Genomic DNA, 26,118 nt, shown 5'->3' with positions numbered 1-26,118 from the left:
AGCCAGAAATACAGCCCGCATTCACTTTCGAGATGCCAAAATCTCCCTGTACCAAGATCTGGCCGCAACCACACTGGCAAAAAGAAAGGCTCTCAGACCTATGCCCGAATGGCTTTGTGAGAGGAAAGTCATATATTGATGGAACTTCCCCACAGACATCGCTTTCACATGTGAGGGAAAGCCTCAACATATCCTCTCACCAAAAGAAGCTGAAATCTTCATGAACCCGGAAGTAGGAGAAGGGGGAACCTGATAATGTAACGCCCAACACAGAGATGGCAGAGCGGGAACCCCTGAGGTCCTGGTCCCGAGTGGAAAGTCAACGCAGAGTATGTGGCCCTCCTTCTAAGAGCAAAAAGTCCAATCACTGTTAAAGAGAGACTCCTCCGATAAGCCAAACCCTTACAGCATGCTACATCTTTCTGTCTGGGATGGCCTGCAAACAAATATAATGGAGCCCCACATGAGACAAAGGAGTAAACACCAAGGAACCACCTTCTCATGGCAAAGATCCCAACTCGACAAGAGGATTACAGGTTGCCAGGGAGACAGATCCCTTGCAGCAACACACATCGCTAAAGGAACTAGCGAAATGCAAATCAGTACGACTGCAAGCTTACCGGAACATCAAGAGGCACAATTGACTCTGACCGAATTGGTGGCATTGGTCCAGCCGGTTGCAACTTTGGTAGAAGGCTGTACCGAAATACCTGTTCTTTTTCTTTTTCTTTTGTTGTTTGGCGGTGGGGGAATAGGGTTGGGAAGGGACGACACAGAGAGGCAGGGATGCACCTAGCAAGAGGGACAACTCATGGGAAGTGGAAACACGAAGCAAAACAAGCTCAGCAGTAGGAAACTGTTCAGCCGTGGAAAGAGCATCAGGCGGCTCACAAGAATCAAAGGACATATCAAGCACAACAACTAACCAGACCATAAATGGCCCTACTGCAGAATGAACTCACTATTACGACCTTGAAAGTACAAGGCCTGAATGCCCCACGCAAGAGGAAATCTGTGGAGCACAGGCTCTCCCAGCTGGCAACAGACGTTGTCTGCTTACAAGAAACTCCCGTCCTAGCAGCGGATGAAAGGCGGTCTCCTTCCAACGTTAGCCAAGACGTTACTTTGCCTCTGCGGGACAGAAGAAAATAGGGGTTGCCTTACAGCTAAGCCATGACTTACCACAAACACAAATCACAGTCAAAAGAGACACAGAGCGGGGTTATACTCTAATGAAATGCTTCCTGGTTGAGCTGCCTATCACTCTAGTAGCAATCTATTACCCAAACAGCGCGCAAGATCACTTCCACCGCAATCTTCTACCAATCATTACAGCCTTCGCCAAGGGTCACCTACTAATTGGAGGTGACTTTAACCTACCCCTGGACCTGAATCTGGACAAAACACTGCCTCCAATGAAGGAAGACTTCATCAAAGCACTATCCATGGCCACATTTCTCAGGGAAACTGAAACCATCGATGTTTGGAGACTGTCCAACATGGGAATGAAGGATTACAGATTTTTCTTGCACGCCCACCAAGGACACTCAAGGATCGACCTACTGCTAACGACCAGTGCACTCATCCCTTGTGTGGAAAACATTCAAATAGGACACAGAGCTATATCAGACCACGCCCAGTCACTATGAGCCTAAGAGTACAGGGCTTTTTGCAGCCTCCGCAGCGATACTGGAAAATTCAAGTGCAGATCCTGACAGACTTATCCATTAGAACGGAATAGGCGGAAGCCCTGAAGATTTACTTTACGGAGAATACAAACACTGATACCTCAAAGGCTATCATCTGGGATGTGATGGATCCAGTCATCCGAGGGGTCACAATCAACTGCACAGCGAGGCTCAGATGACTAAACCAACTGCAGCAAGACAAACTTGAGGCAAGGGTCATAGAAGCGGAGAGAAACTTCAAAGGGCGCCATACTAGAAAGCAAGCCGCAAACTCAAGTAAGCAAAAGTAGTATTGGAAATGCACCTAGCAGACAGATCAGCCAGGGCTTTAGCCTACACCAAGCAATTCTACTACGTAAACAGTAACAAAGCAAATCGCCTGCTGGTCCACAAACTTAAGAAGTTACACTCGAGACACAACATCCAATGCTTCCAATGCTTAGCAGACAGTCACGGCATCCGACGTTACACAAATGCAGAGAAAATGGAGATTATGACAGAACACCACAAGGGAATCATGACAGGTCCCCCAAAAGTCAAATCTGCACAGCTCCAATACCTAGCAGAGGCCCACAGGGGACCACCACATCCTTAGCTGGAATTCCTGGAAGGCCCAATCACTGCGGAGGAGGTGGGCGACACCATTCAATCCCTAAAAAACACTACCCCAGGTCAGGACGGTCTCAATGCCCAATTCTATAAAAAATGTGCTTATATCCTCGCTTCCCAGCTGGTGAACCTGTTCAATTTGTTCCTCTCTACGGGATCCACCACCGCTTCCATGGAGGAGTGGTTGGCAGTCCTCATACCGAAACCCGGCAGAGATCGCAATCAGTGTGCCTCTTACAGACCCATGACTCTATTAAACAAGGATGCCAAGGTGTTTGCGAAAATACTAGTGAGTAGATTGGTGCGTCTACTCCCAGATATGATCCAACCGGACCAAACCGGCTTCATCCCGGGTCACGTTACCCAAGACAGGCTCAGAATGAATGGGACTAGATTGGAAAATAAAATCAACATAAAGAGAGGCACCAGACAAGGATGCCCCCTATCCCCTCTTATATTTGCGCTCTCGATGGAGCCATTTGCCAGCAGAGTCCGCCACAACCCAGCAATATACGGCCTTGAAATCAAAGAGGAATCTTACAAAGCGACCTTATACGCCGTTGACGTTCTATTAACGGTCACCAGACCGGAAGAGTCCATGAAGGCACTATGGCTAGAATTGGAAGCATTCGAGGAGGCATCAGGATTACAGTTAAATCTCTCCAAGTCAACAGCTATGAGCGTCAACCTACCGAAAAAGCTTACAAGAGCACTACCGACTACCCGATTCCATGGGCAAAATCGCAAATCAGCTATTTGGGGGTCCTGCTGCCAAGCAAACCAGAAAGAATATACAGAAAAAACTTCCCCCCACTGTTTATCATGAAATATGTTTGGGAAGGAAAGAAACCACAAATACCGAGGCGTATTATGCTTCAGGGATGGGCGATGGGTGGCCTAGGGGTCCCAGCCGTATCTAGATACATCCTAGCGACGCAACTCTCGCAGGCATTTGCTTGGAGGATCAACACTCATAAACCCTGATGGTTGGAGCTGGAGGAATCCTGGTGCCTGAGCCCAATAGAATCACTCCTGCATATGAAGAGGTCCAGTGACCCCTCAATCACAAGACCCCTGCCGGTGACGGAAAACGCAGTGGTGAACTGGAACAGAGCAGCTCGCCAATGGAAGTGTGGAAGCACTATAGGCCCACTCACCCCCATCTGGGATAACCCAGACTTTACTCCAGGCACCACTTCAAATAATTTTCGCAGATGGAAAGAAGGAGGACTGGAGAATGTCAAAAACTTCTTCGAAAATGGAAATCTGCTAAACTTTGAAGCCTGCAAAGTGAAATTTCAAATTCCAGAGACTGAGAGGTTTAGATATGCGCAGTTTAGGCACTGGCTCTCAAGCAAAGCAATGAAGAAATACGGAAGCAGAGAACTCACGGCTCTAGAGCAGACTCTAACAGTGAACCCCCCAAAGGGAAAATATCTTCCCTGTACAAGCTGCTCAACAGAACAGATCCAAGTAACAAAGAGGCCTACATGTTAAAATGGGAAAAAGACATAGGGAGAGACATTGATCCAGAGGGGTAGGGCCACATCTGGCCCAGAGCGCACAAAAGCTGCAAGTGCATAACCAACAAAGATGGGGCATTCAAAGTGTGCTACAGGTGGCACCGGACTCCAGAGACTCTCAACAAATGAAATCCCGCTATTCCCCCACACTGCTGGAGCGGATGCCTGGACAAGGGCACACTATACCACCTCCTTTGGACATGCCCCAAAGCCACCCAATTCTGGAAAATCGTCCTGGAACAAATTAAAGCGATCACTGGCCTCGCAATCCCATGGGATCCAGGAATTGTCCTGCTGGGAGCGACAGGTGAAGGCCAATTCCCCCTGTCTAGCCGAAGGGCAGACCTGTGCTCACACTTACTGACGGCTGCAAAAATGTCAAAATCCGGGCTCTGGAAAAATCCTGAAGGTCCGGCAATCCCAATGTAGTGGTCCAAATATTGGGACATAATAGCGGCTGAGAAAATTACAGCCCTCCGGTTTGGGAACAGAGACAAATTCTCCCAAACCTGGGCCCCCTTTCTGGACTAAATGCAGCAATACCCAGGGATGGCTAGACAACCTCCCACCCTCCGTTGGATGGACAAGCAAGACTAATGGTCATTCCAGGGGGAAAAGCATCACCCAGAGCCATTCGATCCGTAAGCAAACTACACAGGAAGAAAGTTGCGGACAATTGGCTGCAACCCCTCTAAAGATCTAAGAACTGGCGAGCGAAGGATCATGCATGCTGATAGGCAATATCTCCCCAATCCACGGATGAAATGAAAAATGCCACCCCCGTTTTCCTTCCCTTTCCTCTGGCCCCTCTACCCTTTCCCTCCCAGGGACTATGGTTGTTAGTTGTTTCTGTTATTTAATCCTTTCGTTACCATCTAGCCAAGCTGTGAATAACGCTCTTGCTACATGATGTCATGTTGAAAGCTTGTATGTATAAAACCAATCAAAAAAGCTTTGGAAAGAAAAGAAAATGAGTTATGTACAAAAGTAGATTGGATTGCCGTTTGGTAGAGTGGGTGAACATCTAGGCTGAATAGACTCAGACAGATTCTAAAATATATGCCAAAATACAAAAAGGCTTCTTAGGAACAGGTGTCAAAGTCCTCATGCAGATAACAAATTTTCTTTTGCAGTAGTTAATTGTAGATAAACACGTCTGGGAGGGTATTTTTAGACATTTTGGCCGAGAATGCACACATGGTTGACAGAAAACTCAGATAAGTGCTTGGGAATGCTACCAATTAGACAGAACAGCTGCCTACTTAGCAACAAATAAGATGAGCTCATGAAGTTTCTCACAGTATAAGCTGGCAAGTAAAATTGGCAGACCTCAAGAACACGAAAAGGGCTCTTTCTTGGCAGGCGATAAAGGATGTATAATGGTGTCCGCTGGGCTTAAGGCAAGTTTATCAGATTATGTGTCAATCAAACCATGATTGCCAAGATTAGCTAATGTGGGCTTGTGATTGACAAGCAAGTCAACCAATCAAAGACAAGGAGGGCTTGTATAAAGCATTATGTTATTGAGCAAAAATATATGAAAGACTAGTTGATTGAAGCAATTCTGTGTGCTTTCCAGTTGTCTCTTAAATCTGTACTAAAGATGACTCTGAAATTGCATCGGGCATCCATGTTCCTTTTCTGTCCTGTCTCCAGTGCCAGTTCACAGATGTCGAGGCTGCTGAGTAGGGCCCCCCCTTTGCAAACACATGAGGTGGTGCAATCTCACCAAAGCCAGGAGACAAGGGTCTAGGGCTGACAGCTGTTGGGGCTAAAGGGGTATCACTATACAAAGGTGAAGAGGGTCGATACGGGTGGGGTCTCTTTATCAATATGATATGATATGTTATTTATAACTTACCTAATACCAAGCAGTTTCCAAACGCGGACCCGGGGATCGAAGCTGTGTTGTTCTGTGTTGTCCTGCTTCCAAGGCAAGCACGAAGCACCTGAGCTATCCTCCTATCCTGCCCAGGGCTTGATGCCTTTATACCTATGGGTGTTTGGAGAATTTTACAACACTTTGGACCGGCTGAGTTGGTTAACAACATATATCTTTTTCTTCAAAATAGTTTGGAGACCCATGCATTCCTGATAACATGATGCTTTTGCGGTGTGCAGGTGTTGTGTATCTGTCTGATCTGTAGTCATCGGAATGTCCATTGGTAGGGCTGCAGGGGTGTTATGCGCTGGGGTTTATTCCTCGTACACAACCCAAGACCCTACAATACATTTTTTGTTTTTATTCGTAAAGGGCTGCAGCATTGTATGCAAGATGTTAACCTGTATTGGTAAGTAAAGGCTGTTTTGTTAGTAGCCGAGTGACCATACAAACATACATTGCAAACTGCCACTTGGATGTTTCCTATTCAGCGATGGAACACCTGCCGATACAGTTGCAGGCTGGTGTGAATCTGAAGTAAAGCGGTTTTAAGACTTTACGATTGGATATTCGCAGAAGAAGCAAGTGAAAATATAGAGTTCACTTGCGGCTCCATATTGTTTTAAATAAATAAACATATTTTACTAAAATTACAGCTGCAAGAAAACAATCCTGCAAAAGACAAACAGGTCTAGACCGTTTTTCTTTTTTTTAACCATTTCTTGGATGATGCCATTAATTAAATCTCAAGATAACAGGTGTGTCTCTTGCAGTCTTTGAACTCCCAGCATCAAAACGTTTACAGGGGTTTCCTCTTTTAAGGGGGGAAGGGTTGTATGCATAACAGTGATCCTATGCAACTGTCTCTAACAAGTAAATATTTGTTTTAAACGGTTTAATGCTGGCTACGTTCACTTGAGGAGTATTCAGGGCTGGGAGCATAACTTGATTAACTTCTATTGGGTTCTGCTCTGGTAGGGCCCTGTCCAAATCCACGTCTAAAAACAAATATAAACATATGGATGTATGTAGTCATAGCAGGTTAGAAACACTGGACATTTAACCAGAAAATACAGAATTGCTAGACTACATAATAAGAAAAAAAGACAATGGAATCCTGTTTTACCATGAAGATGAAAATCGTTTTCAGTAATAATATCTATTAGAGCTAGCGGGCTTGTAGCAACTACATCTATGCTGTCTTTGAGTATTTTTTTAAATAACAGATAAGCCAAAGCTGTGCAGAATTTGCACTAATCACCTAAGCTATCTATGGGGGTGAACAACCCTTTCTCATGCTTGCCCGAGAGAATAAGCAAACTATGAGACAACACGTGACATCAGTTTTCAGAGCCAAATGACATGATCCGCGTTATATGTTTCCAACTTAGAAATAAAACAATCTTTAAAGAAAAAGAAATCTCGTGAAATACTTGCACACATTCCCTAAACTCATGACTGATGTAACAACCTTCGAAAACACACAGACATGCATCTGATTTAGATATCAGACGGCTACAGACCCTAAGGACAGGAGGAGAGATATGTTTACATGGTAGAAAAGAAACAAGCTTTTTTAAAAAAGACACATGATGCAGCCTGAATTTCAGGCTTACAATTCAGCAGACCACAAGCCGCACAAAGTAAAGCAGTAATTGTTAACATTTTGGAATACATAATCTTCCACCCTTTAAATACATAAACAACAAAAACAAAAGGGGGGTATTTAAACCAAGCTCTTTCACTAAACCTGCCCTAAGCACAGTCAGCCTCCCTATTAACTGTTGAACCTAAGATTATACTAACATTGTCTACTATATCACCGCCTGACTGTACATTCTCACTACCATGTAATTGGCATTACTACTGCTCGTCTGTAACAATGCCTTAAACTGTATCATATCACTGTACCATGGCCCTCATTAGGACTCCGGCGCTAAACCATGGTGCTATTAGCACCATGGTCCATGCCGGAGTCCGCCATGGAGAAAGGGGGAATTACCACCCCATTCCAAGGTTGATGGGGCGGTAATTCCCCCTTTCTCCATGGCCCTTCCCCATTTTTGCCCCATAGGGCTCAATGGGAATGGAGAAGGCGGCAATTACGGTACCGCACATTGCGGTACCGTAATTACCATCACGGTCCCTTTGCGGGTCCCTACTTTAACGGCTGGTCCAGACCAGCCGTTCAGGTCGGGAGCCGCAAAGGGACCTCGTAGTAAGGCGGTAAGGGGTTAACGGCGCCGCAGCCTTTTACGGCGCCGTTAACCCCTTAACGCCAGGGTCCTAATGAGGGCCCATGTGTCCTAAATAAGTCATCTGTATCAGCGCCACAATGCCCCAGGGTCCTCGTGCGCTTTATAAATGCAAATTAATAAATAAATACAATTGTGACAGGACCTGTTGTAAAATCTACAAAATTGTAAAAGCTTGGGGTGGCATAAAGTTAGAAGAGAGAAAATAAACAAGTAAATGAAAAGAGTATATTAACGAAATCTCTTACTGGTACGTTTTTATGAGCGTACAAATCGCTTAATTCTCATTCAGGAAGATCAGCCATTTTCTTCTTTCCAAGCATGGATGTTCTCAGCATGCGGTGTGCCAGACCTCTAATGTACAGCTTCCCAGGGGAAATATATATAGACTAATTTGGTGGGGTTTCTTCTTGAGACCGGCAGCGCTATGCAACAATTATGCGCAAAAAACACGTATATCCCCGGCGACATACCACCTGTGTACATTTTATCACAAGGAATTCGACAACGTTGACAGAGCACGGTTGGGCCCTAGCAAGTTTTCCTATGCACAGCCTTGAAACAGCTGTTCAGTCTTTGTAGAAAAATTCCAACACTGAATTATTTACGATTAAGCAATATCTTGAACACATAACATCACAACCTTGTTTCACAGATAGGCCCTACCAACCCGTGAGTCGGGCATTGTACAACATTACATTAGCCCCATATTTAACAGCTGGTGCCCTGGCATGGCTTGCACCAGTGCCTATAAATACAAGGTAAAAGTGATTCACACAGCCACCACAGGGTCTTGCCTTCCAACAACCCTGTGGGAAAGGTCTAGTTATTGAAAGTACACATGTGTGGGGTTCAAACACCAGGCTCAGCACATAACAAGCCCCACTGACACATACAGGTGGGTGTTTTTTAAATTATTATTTATTTATGCAGGTTCGCTAGAACCCCGAGATAAATATTAGGCTTTATATTAGACTTCTTATCACAAGGAAACACAAAACCTAACACAGCGCAATACTAACCAGGCTCTTTAGAAGCCCCACCATCACCAACCATTACAGGTTTTTGGGGAGCTATTTAACCACTGTATAGTTTGGCCTACAGCCCAGCCATAACGTCACTTCCAACAGGATAGCCACGTCTTCAAGAGTGATGTATACCTCTCTCCAGCGCTCCTTCTGGATATATAGCCTTTACCCACTCACCTAGAGCTGACACAGCGCCTGCATCATCTCCAAAACACCCAGTCACATAATGACACAATTCAGGGTCAAATGTGCACTACCCACTTCACACCTCACCCCAAAATGTGCCTGCATCAACTCCACTGTTCCATGTCGCACTATGACACTTTTCATGGTCATGGAGGTATATGCACACCACCAGGTCACACTATAAACCCTATGAGACACTTCTGGGTCTTGGGTTCATACCTTTGGGGGTTAATAAAACAATATGTACATAATTTACGCACTGTGATGTCACCCATGAACTGGTGCAAGAGGCGACCAAACCTGGCTTAACACAGATTACTATTGTGTCAAACTGGTGATGTCACTTACCCACAAGTAGAGGTGAGACTTCTGGGGTGAACCCCATCATGGCGCTTCTGGGATGGGATTTGTTGCAGGTCAGGACTTCCAGGTGACCCACATCATGCCACATACTGGATAGGCTCCAGTGGGGTGGAAATTCCAGGTGACCCTCATGATGCCACTTTTGGGGTGGGACTTCCTGTGGGATCTACTTCCAGGTTGAAGGGGCATGCCCACCTGTCAAATTTAACATGGTGATATGGATCATTCCATACTACTAGAAATATGATAGGATATACAGTAAGTGTGGTAGAACAATGAATGCATTCAGTATAAGGACAACTAATAGATGTATTTTCGTCATAGATATATTCTAGCGGTAGCTGGCGAGTTCCTTGGAAAATAATTACATTACCCATCACAGGGTTATCACAACACATAGGTTTATTATGTCACTACACGGCATGTTATGAAAGTCTGGACATCTGATGCCAATAGCTGCCAGATTTTGGCAATTCTGGTCAGACACTTATGAGACCCATTGAACTTGGATTTAGAAAACTGCACCACTGGTGAGAGGGTCTTGAACCTTTCACATTTGCACTGACTGACACATCATATATTTTCCCTGATCTGTCCTCATCTAAGACCACATTAGGTATGCAAACCTCTAAGCTCTTGCTTAGAGACCCTAATATTCACATTCTATGGTTCTCCAAAGGCACAACATTTCCCATGGCAGATTCTTCATTTAGAGAGTTGTGTGTGGTTGGTGGTAGGCTTTGTTTTTTTTTTCCTTTATTTGTTTTGGTTTATTCAAACCTTTACAAAAATACATACCATGAAGAAACATGATCAAATTACAATAACACCTTAATTCCACAATGAATTTCGTTTACATTTACATATAAAAAAGGTGAAAAAGAAAAAGATAAATTTCCACTTTTCGAAACAATACCACATTTCCAATATTGGCCTGGAGCATTCAGCATTTAACAAGCCTGAAACCACTTACATAACATCTGAATTGATTAACTAGTTTAGTAAACCACATTTTCATGATTACATAAACACCATACATGGTGCACGTAGAAAGGCGCAACTTCATTACTAAACATATGCCATATCATAACATGCAACCATTTTCATGTTAGAGAACAGATATTTTTCAAAAACTCATTCACTTTCATTTTCAAGGCATTAGAGGAGCCATGAAGCATATCATTCCAGAGTTTGTTTCTATCAACGCAAGCTGTATTCATTACAAACAATGAAAAACGTTCAAGTCTCTTCTCCAATAATATAGGACATACCAATAGTAGATAATTCAAAGATTCACTAACACCCTTTAGTTTACAAAACCGACATTCATCATTCCCACTAGTGCTCAACCCACGAATAAACAATATCTAGTTTGTACATAATACATTGAACCTGAAACGCATAAAAGAATTTCTGAATTCCCTTGATGGATATTTTTCAGATATTCCTTCGAATAGAGGAGAAATTTCCAATAGCAAACGCTTTCAGAGGGAAACTTAGAATTTAACAGAATTACATTATTTTCCAACCAATCATAAGCATTAACTATCTCCTTGACCTTCACTGGAAACCTTAGTAATGTATTTACAGACAATCCCAGGTCATGCAGTTTTTTTCTCACAATCCAATTTCAGTTTATACATGAAATTACCATGTGTTGCATCACTTAAGTGAGAATAAATTGAACTGTTTTCTACAACCAGACATTTTCTCAATAAAGCACATTTTTTATTATACATAATGCTGGTAAGTGAATGTAGACCAAGAGGGTAATTCATAGAATTTTGCACAAAAGTGGTGTCATAGCTGCATTTGAGCAGATGTGCCTGAAAAATCTGAGCCGTTCTTATTGAATCTGCATTTTTCTATCTTCAGTGTGAGCCTAGCGCTCTGTAGCGGCTGGCACGTGGGTAGGATTGCGGTGTCCTGTTTCTCTTGTGTAGCTCTGAAGACTTGGATGTCATTGCTGTAGGTAATTCATAGAATTTTGCACAAAAGTGGCGCACGCGGCTGGTGCAAAGTGTGCGCGTGCGAATGTCTGCGCCAGCCGCGTGCGCTAAAATCGATTTCCGCGCACAGCGTATTCATGGATTTTAGCCTCCAAAACCAGCCGTGATGCAGAGTGGCGCGGCAACCCTGCAGCAGCGCCAGTTACGCCCCCAAGAACACCCTCGCGCAAGGCAAAGCCATCAAAATTCCCAATTCAGCGCAAAGGGCTGCGCTAACCCTGGACCAGTTTACAGGGCTGCCTAACAGCAAACGCCAAGCGGGGATCGTGTATTACTGGGGTGTGCGTGAAGTTTCACACGCGAAAGGGCCTGTGCGAGTGGGGTACGTGTATTACTGGGGTTCGTGGGAAGTTTCACACACGATTTCGGCAGGGTACCTGTATTACGGGGTTCGCAGGAACTTTCACACGCGAAAGGGCCTGTGCGAGTGGGGTACATGTATTACGGGGGTGCGAGGGAAGTTCACACGCGATTGGCCTGGGTACATGTATTTCAGGTGTGCGCGGGAAGTTTCACACGCGATTGGCCTGGGTACGTGTATTTCAGGGGTGTGCGGGAACTTTCACACGCGATTGGCCTAGGTAAGTGTATTTCAGGGGTGCGTGGGAAGTTTCACATGCGATTGGGCTGGTTATGTTTATTTCAGGGGTGCGCGGGAAGTTTCACACGCGATTGGCCTGGGTGCGTGTATTTCATTGGTGCGCAGGAAGTTTCACACGCGATTGGCCTGGGTACGTGTATTTCAGGGGTGCACGGGAAGTTTCACACGCGATTGGCCTGGGTACGTGTATTTCAGGGGTGCGCGGGAAGTTTCACACGCGATTGGGCTGGTTACATGTATTTCAGGGATGCGCGGGAAGTTCCACATGCGATTGGCCTGGGTACCTGTATTTCAGGGGTGCGTGGGAAGTTCCACACGCGATAGGCCTGGGTACGTGATTATCAGGGGTGCGTGGGAAGTTTCACACGCGATTGGGCTGGTTATGTGTATTTCAGGGGTGCATGGGAAGTTTCACATGCGATTGGCCTGGGTACGTGTATTTCAGGGGTGCGCGGGAAGTTCCACACGCGATTGGGCTTCGTACGTGTATTTCAGGGGTGCGCGGGGAGTCCTACATGTGAATTGGCAGTGTGGGACCTCCCTGGTGTCCCCTCTACCCCCTCCACGGCCCCTGCAGGCAGCCCAAACCACAGGGGACTACCCTGCACCCCTGCTCATGTCCCGCAGGCAGCCCATCCACCATGGGCATGCCCCCCAGCCAAGCCACATGTCACGTTGCAATATGATCACCAACTCATGTCTCCCAGCACCCCCAACCCCCAGCAGTGCAGGGCACCTGCCAGCAGGCCCCTACTCATGTCCGCTTGCACCCCTAACCCCCAGCAGTGCAGGGCACCTGCCAGCAGACCCCCACTCATTGTAACGCTCACCTGATTCTCGCAGAGGCGCCGGTCTTGACTGGGCGACTACCGTATCTTCAAAGGTGATGTGTAGCACCCGGTTGGCTCTTTGGGCTGGACCTCTGTGCACTGTATGCCTGACGTGTAGAGTAAGATGTGTGCAGATAGAAAATATGGGGTTAATGAACTGGGGTTATTGGGGTGTCCCTATCTCTTTCCTCTTCTCCTCTCCTGTAGACCCCCAAAGGTTAACGCTCTCACCTTAGGTAAGTGAATGCCAAGCTCTCCATCTGCCTCGGGGCAGGGTGCTGTAGCCAGTTTCTTCACTGGATAGGTAGCACAGGCCTCTTGACTTCAGAGGACTGCTGTCCGTCGTTTACTGCACGAACGGTAAGTTTCAAGTCATTCAAATGTCTTGTCGGGGGGGGATTCTGCCGGGGTCGGCCGGGCCGTCCGCAGACCTCCGGGCAGGGAGGCCCCAACTCCTCCCGTGTATATCTCGGATCGAGACAGAGTATGAGGCACACACAAGGAGCAAGGCAACTTCTGCCGTTTATTATGCAAACGGCAGGGATGGGTCAAGGAGCGTACGCGTTCGTCCTGACACACACACAATAGTGGGGCTCGCAGGCCCTTTTTACTACATTATGACGCGCTACTTGCATCATTCCAAAAAGTTACCAAAAGAACCTATCGCCACTCTTGATTGGTTGCTCGAGTGGTGGGGTTAGTATAGTACGCATATAGAGAATGATATTAGTGGTTAAGATGTAGTCAGGTGGTATATCTGGGTTGTCCCTACAATTAGATACATAAGAATTGTTACATGAAGACCCCTGAGGATTGGCTAACGTTACTGACGTCTGAGATAAGAACCTCATGTTCTGATTGGTGCATCCGTGAGCTCCCCAGCCTGGGACCACCGTTGTTCCCAGCACACGGTGCACCTGTGGTTGCAACAGTGTTTCAATATGGGTACATGCAGGCAATGTGAGGATTTATTCATAGGTGGGAGACTGACCGTTCCCACTGTAGCAGGTGTCCATTGAGCCTTTCAAGTGTGTCGGCCTGCGTCTCGTAGCGAGGTACCCAGACGCCTTTTCTCTCCTGGGTTTTGGCATCTCGTCAGGTTCGGCTTGGTCACGTGGGGAGGGACCGTGTTTGAGGCATAATTCTGCACAATTAATATTGTTTTTCCACTGTATGTCTGGTTTAATTTGCAGATATGATTTTAACATTGGTACGTGGAGTGCGAGGTTGCAACATCGTGCCTTTGAAGATTTGTTTCTTGACTGTGGGTTTGCAACATTACGACCTTGGCTGGTTGCTCCACTGGGTTCTTTCTGCAGGCTCGGCAACCTGACTTTTGCTTTGTTAGTGTCCACGGGAACTCTTGCTTGAGGCCTACTTGGGCCTGGTGCACGAGTAATCCATTTAGTGCATGGATGCTTTAGGTTATAGTGGCATACAGTTTCATGGCCAGTATCGTGTTTCCATTATATCTCTCATGATGGTAACGGGTTTCAAGAGAAGCGTGAGCAAGCGTTATAAATGAGCTCATGGTGCGTCTTGCGTTTCTGCATTCTGAAAGCCTATGTAAAAATAATAAAGATGCACGTCCGTGAATAAGCCTGTCGCCTACGTCAGAGCACTGAGTATGTTCTTCGTGTAGATTGGTGTGGAAATGTTCAGCGTGTATAATAGTTCAGCGGTGCTTCCCGTTATCTAGGTCGTCATGGCATCTCTAACGATGTGTAGATTTCAGTCTAGTTGGTCCGTGCCGCAGGTGTCGGCATGGCCAGTGCGGGCTGTTGGGCAGGCAGATGGACACATCCGTATGTTTCTGTACCAGGGTATTTGGTCATCTGGTAAATGGGCAAACTCTTCTCGTGGCGGGTGTCTGGGCCGCGACCCTCTAGGCCAAGCGCGAGAGGTGAAGGACGGGAGTCTGGTTTTCCATTCTCCCACTTCAGTCCCCCCTCTGGTCGACTTGTCGACCACAAACATATCCTTCTCGTTATCTCCTCTTACTCTCCATATCTTGGTTATCCCTCCGAGATGTCCATAATGGTTTACGTGATCTTCAAATGACCAATACATGTATTCGCATGTTCCTCCAGGAGTACAGTACACCCATCTTCCTATGTAGCTCCTAGGGTTCCTTGGGTTCTCGATCTTCACTGATGGTGGGTCTAGATGATTGGCGATGATTTGGGTGCGCAACTTCTCCCTTTCGTGTATTATCACACCTGTGTGCTGGCCGTCATCCGCTGGCATCAAGGGGTGCATTCCCACCATTTCCAGCAACTCATCAGTTGAGCGCGCCTTCCGGGCTTTCCAAAATCTAATTATTATCAGTGCAGCTCCAGCCAAAATAGCACATCCCACTATTATTTTCAGTCCATCTGACAGCCAAGATGGCATCCATGACCATAATAGTGAAAACCAGCTTTTATCCTTGTTTACGCCGTTACTTTCGTCCATCATTTTGGAGTGCATCTGGGCCAATTGTGAAACTGCTTCTGTTAGTGTACCATTGTCGGCATCGTTGGCAGGTATGAACGTGCAGCATGATTGTCCTATCTTTGCACAAACTCCTCCTTCCATTGCTGTGAGAAGGTCCAATACATATCTGTTCTGTAGTGCTACCATCCTTACAGCTCGCAGCTCCTCTTTAATTGCGTTAAACCCATTTACTGTCGAATTTATGGTCATCATTAGTTCCCATCTGGTTATTTGCAGCCATTTTGCGTTTGCGTATGCCTGCAGTCCCGGATGTATTATTGAGGAGAAGAACATTGCTGCTCTGCTGAATAGTCTGTGTTCTGGCGGTATTGATGTTAGTTCCGTTTCCGACCTTCCCCACAGATAATTTCCTGTTAATGGCTCTCCTTGTCTTTTTCTCCTGTTTAGGACAGTATCATTGCTGTTGGTCCTGTTTTCTTGCTCCTTCTGGAGTGGTGCAGATCTCTTTCTTCTCCTGTCTCCTTCATCCATTTTCGGAAATTTCGCCACATCGACATGCTTCTTAGGTACCACTAGTGATGGTACATTGACGTGTACCATTGTGCACACACCACTCCACAGGGGAGGCAGTGTATGATATGCCTTTTCTCCACAGGCCCAATAATGGTCCATTATTACTGCTGTTCCCGCTCCCCCCTCAGGTAACTCCATCACACTTGCACAATTGGTGTTATATCCCACGTCCACCTCTCCTTTATGCTGGTAACATACTTTGGGCGCAGTCAATGGTAATATAGTTATCGGGTCTTCATCTTCTTCTACCCACGTGAGCATTGGTACATACTTGATCCATGTCGTCCAACATCGATGATTGTGTGTCTCGATGGTTGAGATAGTTTCTTTTGTTACCATGTTGCTGCCAACCACTCCTATCTCCCAGCTGGTACCCATGAACACCTTTCCTGTTATCGTCAGTAATGGCCTCTCCCAGCATCCTTGTTTACCCGGAACTTCCGTGGCGTACCAATCACATGGTAGATACTGCAGTGTTACCTTCTTTGTTTCTCCTTTTTCAGGGCCACTTGTTATGTATCTGAATGCTTGTTAGGGAGAATTCTCTGTTTAGGCTGAATTTCCCTACCTAGTGAGTCCCCCAGCAGCTTTGCGGGATTTCTGGGGTTTAATTTTTTTTCTCCTGCCAAGAGTGAGACTCTTTTACCCTCACTCTTGGACATGTTGAAGTGTGTTTTCTTGGTTAAACCTTGTGTTGAATGGGCTATGGGGTCTCTTACTCCATAGGGCCTCATGTATTTTTGTGATGTGGGTCACACAGCACCCTCTGTGCCGTGACCCAGGGGTGTCCTAGGGACTCCCCAACATAGACTCCATACCCTGGGACTGACTACTGTCTCCCAGGGCATGTAAAGTCACCAAAGACTTTGCTAGTCTTGAATCCTGAACAGAACCAGTACAAACCATCATATTGTGGACGTACTGGCTGGGGCAATTCGATTGCCCCAGGGTCTGTTAGTCGAGGGGGCACGTCTCCGTCCCCCCTGATCGAGTTTTGGCTGGTGGCAGTGGAAACTACTTTTTATATTCGACCGCGAATATTTCCCTATGGGATTTCCCATTGTTTTAGGCTAACACATTTAATTATTTATTTACGGTAGCCTTAAACATACCGCCGGTTTATATATTTATTTTTATAACTCCGGTTGGGACTTTTTGCCAAAACTTGATTCTAAAATGGCGTTGGTGTTCGCCTCTGTAACTCTGACCCAAAGTGGAGCCCTTTGTTCCACTTTTGGCGGGCTTCTCCACAGAAGCCCTCCAAAGTGGTGCCACTCTGTCTGGGGTACTTAGGAGGGGTGGAGGGGGATTTAGGCACCCTGGACTGAGTTACCTTGGTAACTCAAGTCGCACTCCGTCCTGATTGGCCCAAGTGGTGAGCCGCCCGGCTCACCACTTAGCATGGTTGAGTGACAGCTAGGCTGGGTGAATGGGGGTTTGCTGCATAAAAGCAGGGCTTTGGGGACTGGGACTTCAGAAGTCGCCACAGGACCAAGAATCCGACGAGGGAAGAGCTGAGCCGACCTGCTTCGACGACACCACCCGGTGGAGCCCTGCTGAACCGTCTCACCACTTTTTCCCGACGACCGAGGAGAACTCTTAACGGAGTGGCTCCTTCCCTTGACTGGTGGGGACAACCAGTTTTCGCCTTCTTTCCGTTCTTTGAGGTATCTCGTGGCCGCCTTGCCTGTGCCAAGCACCCCGGCAACCGGAATACCACACTTTACCCCCATACCGCGAAAGTCGGCACCAACCCTTTAACCGGAGGACTCCGCGGCTGGTTTCTTCCCGGGCAGTGCAACGACCCTCTTCTTCTGCTCTTCAGCGAGAACTTCTTCTCCCCTGACCGACGTCGAGCCCTGCTGCCACTGCCTGGAACAACTGCCACCGCTGGAGGATCCTTTCCGCTTAAGGTACTGTGTTCTGCCTGGCTTCCCTTGCTACCGACTGTACGGGGTAGATTTAGCCCCCGGCTTTCGAACCTGGGAGTGCCTGGGACACTTTGGCTAAACTTTCTGAGCCACTCTAACCTCTTTTTGACTCTTTGCAAGACTTTGAATCTCTAACTAACAGTGTGATCTTGGGCACATTTTCGCTCCGGCTACTCTAAGAGTGGGCCCTGCCTAGTGACTTTTGCTCACCTGTGACTTTATTCTTCTGTAAGCCTATTGCAAGTGCTCTGGACCTTAGAGTGGTGTGTCTAACCCATTTCTGCTTTTTCTCTCCCTTTCTTGGAAACTACTAGAGTGTCATCTAACGTTAAGCACTCACCTCTGTTTTAATTAAGTGGTGTTTTACCTAGAGTTGTCTAGATAGGAGAAAGGATTGAATCTACTTTCATTATAACTGTGTTGAAGTACTTTTACTATATTTTTGCTAGAGTGTTTTTAACTTATGTGTATTTTAAATAAATAACTATATACTTTTGAAACCAAGCTCTGGTCAGTGTTTGCTTGTGCTATTGTGTTTTGGTACATATTGTGTATACTTTACATACTGCCTAACTCTTCTTGAGGGAAGTCTGACTGCTCAGCCACAGCTACCAGGTAAATCTGGGTGGTACAGACTGCTACCAAAGGGGTTTACTGCTCTACCTGTAGTCTTAAATCTTTTGCAGTGTTCCCCAAGGGAACTGCACAGGTTTCTGCCTAACACTGGTGTACAGCGGTGGGATTTGTATTGAGTATACATTTTATTGTGCTTTAGATACCTTAGTGCAACTAACCACAAAGCTTAGCACTGAAAAAGTAAAACCTCTAACATGTCAGTTATAGAAAGCTATAGTCAAGAGTCCCTTGCAGCCAAAACTGCTGATTGTTTAAGAGTGCTCTGTAAACATAAGGATCTCCTGACTAAGGGCAAGAAAATGGAGCTGATTGAAAGATTGTTAGCTAACCAAAGTCTGGGTGATGGTTCAGAGGAACCTACCACTCCAGCGACTGTAGATGACAGTGTTGAAGTTAACATGGAGCAAAATGTTGATGTTTCTGAGGAAGAGTCAGAAGAGGAGGGTGAGGCTGTTGTAACTGTCCCCCCTAGGCCTCTGCCTGCTCTACCTGCTGTACCTACTGGACCTTTACCAGGTCCCACATTTAGTCCTCAGTACTTTGAACTGGAGAAAATGAAGCTAGAATTGGAGTATAAGAAACTTAATGCTCAAACTGACAAAGAACTAAGGCTAAGGGAAATGGAGCTCAAGTATGACTTAGAAATGAAGAAATTATCTGTTGAGAATGTTTCTCTCTCTGGCTCCTCTAGAAGTTCCAGTCCTAAAAGACCCCGGATGCCTAAAGAATTGGTTGGTATGTATGAGCCTAAGTTGGATGTGTTGGATTGGTTGTCTCTGTTTGAATATAATCATGGGCTCCAGAACATCACAGGAAATGACTTACTCACCTGGTTGTTCTCTAGGCTTCCCCCTGTTGCAACTGATGTGGTAATGGAGATGGGGGAGGAGGATAGGAAGGACTATGAATGTGTGAAACTAGCTTTGATAGCTAGGTTTGGGAAGACCCCTTCCCAGTATCTTAAGAGGTTTAGGAGCCTCAGAAAGCATGATGGTACCCCTTGGGCTACCTGGGTGAGTGAATGTTTGAAAAACTTAGAGGGATGGATTAAGGGTTACAAGGTGAACACTTATGAAGGTATGAAGAATTTGTTTATGTTGGAGACTATTTATGATGCCTGCTCTCCTGAGCTCAGACAACACTTGGCTGATTCCAAGGAATTAGATTCCCGGAAACTAGCTAAGGCTGCTGACTTGTGGGTTGCCAACAGGGCCACTCACAAGGATTCTGGGGTCACTCAGAAGAAGGATGGGGAGAAACAGCCTAGAAAAGACTCCAAAGAGAATTCTAATAATTCCTATCCCAAAGAGGGCCCCAAACCACAAAATAACCAGGGTAAGCCACATGGGAAACCTAGTCAGGCTACTGTACCTTCTGGCCACAAGCCAGAAGGAGGTCAGAACAAGCCACCCTTCCAGAGAGCATTTGGACAATGCTATGTCTGTCAGGGTACTGACCATATCAAAGGAGATCCCAAGTGCAAGGGTAAACCTGCAGGGATCAGCACAGTCTCCTTAGCCTTCACTCCTGAGGATGAAGTACAGATGGCTAGTGCCCACTTTGAACTCTTTGCTGAAGAACCCTTGGGTCTTCAAGCAACTGTAAACTTAGAGCCTATGGGTCTGGTTAGTCCCCAGAATAGGGTTGTGTATAACTCCCTACCTGTTAACTCTAAGGTGTATTATGTGGACAGTGTTCTTGTCAATGGCCAGGATACTCCTGCCAGGAGAGACACTGGGGCCAGCAGAACAGTAGTGGATGAAAGCTTCTTTCAACCTGAGGATGTGGCCAAAGCACCCAAAGGTCCCACTAAGATGTCTGGAGGCCCTGTCCAAATGGTTCCTATTCTACCAGCCCTCATTCAGTGTAACAACATGACAGTGAGGATCCCTGTCAGTGTTCAGACTGAGGTACCTGGGAAGGTCCTGTTGGGGAATGACCTAAGAACTCTAGGAGTAGTGTCACATACCCCCAGGCCTCCCAGTATGGAGAAGCAGAACTTAACCAAATTGGCTAGACAGGCTACCTTGAAGGACCCTTCTAAGCCTGTGGGACCCTCTACTGAGAACCCCACTACCAGCCCTGGTGTTAGTAAGTTGACCTCTAACCCAGGCACATTTCAGGATAGTATGCTAGGAACATGGGTGCCCCAACCAAGCTCCATCATTGTTCCCCTAGTCTCAGAGTCTCTGACTCCCCCTGCTTCTGAGGAAGAGGTGGATAGACCAACTAGGCCCCTATCTGGACCTGAGAGAACTGGTAATTCTCAGTGCTGGTGGAAAACCAGAAAAGAAAAGTCTAAGGCCAAAAACCTTCAGACTGTTGGACCTTCTACTGAAGACCCCAACTCAAATCCTAATATTAGGGGGGAAACTCCTAAAATAGGTAAAGGTAGATCTAAGAGGAAGGGGAAGCAGGTACATTGCCTAACCCCAACCCCTCCAACCAAGAGGCCTAAGACCCAACCTGCTCCCACAAGAGAGGTGGTGAGGAACCTTGGAGGCCCCTCTAGATCTAAGGGAATCCTTTATAAGGACCCCTTCAAAAAGCCTAACATAGGTTCAGAAGTTGTCCCAACTTCTGAGGGACTGGTCAACCAGATCCCCTATAACAAAAAGACTGATGTTCCTCAAAGGGTTTGTAGGTCCTTTAGCTTGCAAAAGAAAACCTTTGAGTTCTCCCTTAAGCATAGGTCAAGGTGTCACCATCAAAATGCTGATGGACTCTCTAGGATGTATATCATCGACTAGAGGTATGAGGTTCATCCAGGAGTGGATTAAATCCTCCTGTCCCTTAGTCTGGGGGGGGCGAGTGTTAGGGAGAATTCTCTGTTTAGGCTGAATTTCCCTACCTAGTGAGTCCCCCAGCAGCTTTGCGGGATTTCTGGGGTTTAATTTTTTTTCTCCTGCCAAGAGTGAGACTCTTTTACCCTCACTCTTGGACATGTTGAAGTGTGTTTTCTTGGTTAAACCTTGTGTTGAATGGGCTATGGGGTCTCTTACTCCATAGGGCCTCATGTATTTTTGTGATGTGGGTCACACAGCACCCTCTGTGCCGTGACCCAGGGGTGTCCTAGGGACTCCCCAACATAGACTCCATACCCTGGGACTGACTACTGTCTCCCAGGGCATGTAAAGTCACCAAAGACTTTGCTAGTCTTGAATCCTGAACAGAACCAGTACAAACCATCATATTGTGGACGTACTGGCTGGGGCAATTCGATTGCCCCAGGGTCTGTTAGTCGAGGGGGCACGTCTCCGTCCCCCCTGATCGAGTTTTGGCTGGTGGCAGTGGAAACTACTTTTTATATTCGACCGCGAATATTTCCCTATGGGATTTCCCATTGTTTTAGGCTAACACATTTAATTATTTATTTACGGTAGCCTTAAACATACCGCCGGTTTATATATTTATTTTTATAACTCCGGTTGGGACTTTTTGCCAAAACTTGATTCTAAAATGGCGTTGGTGTTCGCCTCTGTAACTCTGACCCAAAGTGGAGCCCTTTGTTCCACTTTTGGCGGGCTTCTCCACAGAAGCCCTCCAAAGTGGTGCCACTCTGTCTGGGGTACTTAGGAGGGGTGGAGGGGGATTTAGGCACCCTGGACTGAGTTACCTTGGTAACTCAAGTCGCACTCCGTCCTGATTGGCCCAAGTGGTGAGCCGCCCGGCTCACCACTTAGCATGGTTGAGTGACAGCTAGGCTGGGTGAATGGGGGTTTGCTGCATAAAAGCAGGGCTTTGGGGACTGGGACTTCAGAAGTCGCCACAGGACCAAGAATCCGACGAGGGAAGAGCTGAGCCGACCTGCTTCGACGACACCACCCGGTGGAGCCCTGCTGAACCGTCTCACCACTTTTTCCCGACGACCGAGGAGAACTCTTAACGGAGTGGCTCCTTCCCTTGACTGGTGGGGACAACCAGTTTTCGCCTTCTTTCCGTTCTTTGAGGTATCTCGTGGCCGCCTTGCCTGTGCCAAGCACCCCGGCAACCGGAATACCACACTTTACCCCCATACCGCGAAAGTCGGCACCAACCCTTTAACCGGAGGACTCCGCGGCTGGTTTCTTCCCGGGCAGTGCAACGACCCTCTTCTTCTGCTCTTCAGCGAGAACTTCTTCTCCCCTGACCGACGTCGAGCCCTGCTGCCACTGCCTGGAACAACTGCCACCGCTGGAGGATCCTTTCCGCTTAAGGTACTGTGTTCTGCCTGGCTTCCCTTGCTACCGACTGTACGGGGTAGATTTAGCCCCCGGCTTTCGAACCTGGGAGTGCCTGGGACACTTTGGCTAAACTTTCTGAGCCACTCTAACCTCTTTTTGACTCTTTGCAAGACTTTGAATCTCTAACTAACAGTGTGATCTTGGGCACATTTTCGCTCCGGCTACTCTAAGAGTGGGCCCTGCCTAGTGACTTTTGCTCACCTGTGACTTTATTCTTCTGTAAGCCTATTGCAAGTGCTCTGGACCTTAGAGTGGTGTGTCTAACCCATTTCTGCTTTTTCTCTCCCTTTCTTGGAAACTACTAGAGTGTCATCTAACGTTAAGCACTCACCTCTGTTTTAATTAAGTGGTGTTTTACCTAGAGTTGTCTAGATAGGAGAAAGGATTGAATCTACTTTCATTATAACTGTGTTGAAGTACTTTTACTATATTTTTGCTAGAGTGTTTTTAACTTATGTGTATTTTAAATAAATAACTATATACTTTTGAAACCAAGCTCTGGTCAGTGTTTGCTTGTGCTATTGTGTTTTGGTACATATTGTGTATACTTTACATACTGCCTAACTCTTCTTGAGGGAAGTCTGACTGCTCAGCCACAGCTACCAGGTAAATCTGGGTGGTACAGACTGCTACCAAAGGGGTTTACTGCTCTACCTGTAGTCTTAAATCTTTTGCAGTGTTCCCCAAGGGAACTGCACAGGTTTCTGCCTAACAATGCTTCAGCATGTAAACTGGTCTTGTGATAACTCAGATAGGTCTTGAGGAAGTTGTTTTCATATGGGTATGAGTCTCGTGTTTTCCATGTCATGTGCACTACTGTTCCTTGGAATCTTCCTTTCGTTTGGAACAGGGCCAAATATATTATGCACTGTGCTGTTTTTTCATCTATTTCTGTGGCAACAAATGTTCGTGAAGCGCTCATGGCGTATGGTATTAATGAGCAAACGTAACAGCTATCCTCAGTTGTCTGCTTACCAATGCGGGTCATGTGCTGGTACCATATGTTGTTTGTGACGTGTGCTGAATCTTGTACATAATTATCAATACCTTTATTGTCTGAGTATGTGCTGCGTTTAACTTTATTTCGCTTTTGTTCATTGTTACTGTTACCACCTGACGTAACACCTGTTGCAGCAGGGAGGTGGGGTACATTAGGTTTGGGTGCAGCAAAAAAACTCATAGCATAGCTGTACTGCCATACAGAGGCAGCCAAAACTCCGGTGATCATAAAAATCCCTATTATTTTTATTACATATGCTAACCTCACCGGCATTTTTGCTCTTACCTTGCTGCAGTCCTGGCAGCGTATTCTTGCGACGTTAAAGTTGCCCGCCTAAAAATTCTCAAAAAGTGCTTGTTATTAAATGTTAGTTTTGTTTCATTAAGCTCTCCCTATCAAATAGTCATTCAGTGCCCAGGTGAAGAGTTGCTCCCACGCTACTCTAAGTGATCGGTCTCTCAAGACCGGCAAGTATGGGCGGAGGTGGGGCATGTAATTTTCTATGGCCAGGAGGAAGGCCGTGTAGTATACACGTACCCTTTTCTTTTTTAAGTATGTTGGCCTTTTTATTTCGTATACAAATTGGTGTGACAATTCTTCTGGGTAACTATCGTCTGGCAGCACCATCTACGCCTGCACACTGAATTTGTTAGATAACTTTTCTTAACAATACAATATTACGCAGCTCCTGTATGTGCGAGAGAAAAAGAGAACATTCACGTGTTTACATGTGTATTGGTGCAAGCGAAGTCCTTAGTTTTTATTACAATTGTATTTAGTAGTCAATGGGGGGGGGGGGTTTGCTCAGATGGCGGGAGCAGTTTTACTCTTTGAACGTGTGACCATGGGGTGGGCAGTGTGGGGATCACCCCCTTCTTCGTCCGTTATTCTCTCCGAGGGAACAATTGGGTCGTTGTCTGTGGTTGTGTTTTCTTCCGCTGCCGGGGATGTTGTTGGCGTTTTTCCAATGGACCTGTCGTTGGCGCTGGGGCGGGTCTGCAGTTTGTAGATTTTTACATCATGCAGGTGGTTCCACGCACGCTTATCCTTTAGTTTTACTGCTCTTGTTGATACGTCCTCTACTAAATGGGGGCCAGTGAACCTCTGCTGGTTCCACTTTCTATTAAAATTTCGAAGTAGTACGTGGTCACCTTTGGCAAGTTGGCACAAGTTCTCCTTTCCCAATTCTGTATTTTCGTCTATTTCTTGGTTGCTGGTGGACCCGCCCCGTGTGCGCTCGAGCTGTTGAGACACAAACACAACGCTAGTAATCAAAGAAGACACATATTGATACATTTCATCACCTAACACATTCGCAGAACTTTCTTGGTCGGTGAATGCCCTTGACGTTGGTGTTAGGGGAAGGCGCATTTGGCGTCCAGTAACCACCTCGTGTGGGGTGAGGTGGTGGTCGGACCCTGGCCTGTTTCTAAGTTCGAACAGTGCTAACGGAAGGCAATACAACCAACTTTTCTTTGTTGTTTGCTGTATTTTAGCAATTGCCTCCTTCAATAGGCCATTCAGGCGTTCACATACACCATTAGCCTGTGGGTGGTACGCACATGCAAATTTGTGTTTAATGTTCAGTAGGGATGTGATATGCTGGAACATTTCATTTGCGAAATGGGGTCCGTTGTCTGATCTTAACACCTCGCACACTCCCCACCTGGGGAATACCTCCCTTACTATAAATTTGGCTGCTCTAAACGCATCAGGGTGTGAACAGGGCCCTGCTTCGATCCACCTAGAAAATGGGCATACTACTACTATCATGTATCTATTGCCTTGACAAATGTTGATCATATCAACATAGTCAATGTGGAGGTGCCGAAAAGGTCCTTCTGGTCGGGGTATGGTACCTCTTATCACCTTTAAAGTATGACCGGCCGTGAACTGTTGACATGTAAGGCAATTGCTGATAAAATTTGACACATGGGATGTTAACTCGGGACAGAACCAATCTTCTCTAATTCGTGCTGCTATTATTTCTTTGCCTGTATGGGCAGGGTGATGTAATTGGTTCAAGGCGGTATTTAACAATGCCAATGGTATTACAACTTTCCCAGTGCCACCCTGGCGCCATAGTGCGTCGGTTGGTGACATTGTGCATCCTCTTTTCACCCATACTTCTTTTTCGGCCATTGGTGCAGCCGCTTGTAACTCCATAATCTGGGTGGCTGGGAGATGGGTGTACCCTTCTTTTATTAACATCTCCCTCGCTATTCCCCTCCCTCTCCCTCTCTGTGAGTCTGTGGGGTTCCATATCTCACCAAAATATGCAGCATATTTTGCATGTGCGTCTGCTGCTGCATTTCCTTTTGATATATAGTCTTCTCCATTGGTGT

The 26,118-nt window shown here is 46.4% G+C and overlaps 1 protein-coding gene across 1 annotated transcript in view; it reads right to left on the bottom strand.

The window, feature by feature from the left end:
• Positions 1-9,711, bottom strand: part of LOC138527965 (olfactory receptor 51E2-like) — a 180,360-nt gene extending 170,649 nt beyond the window's left edge. The window contains exon 1 of the mRNA XM_069639369.1: positions 9,520-9,711. The gene's annotated coding sequence lies outside the window, so the exon portion shown is untranslated. The remainder of the gene's footprint in view (positions 1-9,519) is intronic.
• Between the last annotated feature and the right edge of the window lie 16,407 nt (positions 9,712-26,118).

This window comes from Ambystoma mexicanum, chromosome 7q (assembly GCF_040938575.1).
Source record: "Ambystoma mexicanum isolate Mex_15411 chromosome 7q, UKY_AmexF1_1, whole genome shotgun sequence".
In the NCBI taxonomy this organism is placed as follows: Eukaryota; Metazoa; Chordata; class Amphibia; order Caudata; family Ambystomatidae; genus Ambystoma; species Ambystoma mexicanum.
The sequence above is the reverse complement of the archived record's forward strand: the minus strand, read 5'-3'. Positions and strand labels throughout refer to the sequence as shown.